The sequence below is a fragment of the Mirounga angustirostris genome, unplaced genomic scaffold (genome assembly GCF_029215605.1).
Source record: "Mirounga angustirostris isolate CCGP_5_RB_7025 unplaced genomic scaffold, mMirAng1.0.hap1 SCAF_13, whole genome shotgun sequence".
Lineage (NCBI taxonomy): Eukaryota > Metazoa > Chordata > Mammalia > Carnivora > Phocidae > Mirounga > Mirounga angustirostris.
Window position 1 is genome coordinate 86,423,253 of NW_026991721.1, and position 1,575 is coordinate 86,424,827.

Genomic DNA, 1,575 nt, shown 5'->3' on the forward strand with positions numbered 1-1,575 from the left:
CACCATTTTTAAATGTGGCAAATAGAAACATCTTATTTGAAGAGCTTGATCCTCTACAAAGTGAAAGTAATGGGTGGAAACCCAAAAATAGAAACTTTGAAGACAATTGAGCTGAAATATTTGTACACTACCTTACAAGGAATAAGAATTAAGAATCTTCCCTATTTAGTGGAATTTGGTCTGACCTCACCTGACCACCTGGAGACTTTTCTCAATAAAAAATTTAACTTTTAAGAAGATTGCAAGGAACTTTAGGGCAAAATTAAAAATAATAGGACAGTCTAAATAAAAATAAATTCTTCAGAAAAATATCTGTGACAGTTCTAGAGTCTGCTACAGCTAAGAAAGGGATTAAAATATGTAAAGATCTGCCAAGAATAATTACTCTGCTTATGTATCTTAATGTTCAGAAAATTAATATAAAGAAGTTTTAAAATTTTGCCTCTTAATGTACACAAATATGTGACTCTTTTTTTGTCCTTCAGAGGGAATTTTGAAAAGTCTTTTTGAATGGAACTATCTATGAATGTGCAGCACATACACTGAAATTTGAATGATACAGAGAAGATGAGCATGGCCCCTGCACCAGGATGACACACAAATTCGTGAAGCAGTCCATATTTTTTTAAATAGGTGATGGGGATGAAGGTGTGCACTTGTGATGAGCACTGGGTGATGCATGGAAGTTTTGAATCACTATATTGTACAACTGAAACTAATATTACGCTGTATGTTAACTAACTGGAATTAAACCAAAAACTTAAAAAAATAAAGAAGAGCCTTATTCTTCAGAACAACAAAAGAATGATCTATGAATACATAAAGCCAACTTTTTAAATCAAGAAATCACCCACGGAATATTTTCTCTCTTCCTTTCCATTCGAGTATCTCCGCTCCTTCTTTCAGGGCCAGTTCAAGCCTGACCTGACTAGGAACTATTTCTCTGAGCCTTTTATACATCATGGATTGCTCATCATCTGAGTCATCTTTGAGCCTCTATTACCTTGTATTGAATTACTTTTTCATTCACTGTAGCTTCTAGGTGTTATGCCATGTCTCATAGCTTTTGTGTCCCCACAGGAGGGTAGGTGCTCAGAAAATATGTGTTTTTGATGACAATATGGACACATCATATTCAAGGAAGAAATGCTAGTTGTAAGAGATGAGGTTAGGAGGGGAATATATAAGACTGTAAGAATGAAAAATTAGGTTTATTCTACAATAGTTACATGGGCAAATATGATATATTAGTACTATAGTAGCCAAAAGAAATTGTCAAAATCAAGGACATTAAAGAAAAGGAAGAAAAATTCTATCACAGTAGGAAAATAAGGAAAATAGGAAATGAACACGGCTGTTGGAAAGGTTTATTTATTTTGACAATATTTCATCTTAGCAGAGCCTAAAATGTGATGAGTTAACATTCATTAATAGAAACTGATTGAAAAGGAAAGTTGCCAATAGAGCTGTAATGCAGAAAGAATGGATGAGTGTAAGTAATGCTACACAAAAATGGATTTTTAAAAGTTCCTGTGGGCACATCACCTCCGGCATTGGCTTTGACAAAACAACAAC

At 34.0% G+C, this 1,575-nt stretch overlaps 1 pseudogene; it reads left to right on the forward strand.

Moving 5' to 3' along the window:
- The first annotated feature begins 528 nt into the window (after positions 1-528).
- On the forward strand, positions 529-625 carry LOC123858054 (U6 spliceosomal RNA; annotated as a pseudogene).
- Positions 626-1,575: the final 950 nt, after the last annotated feature.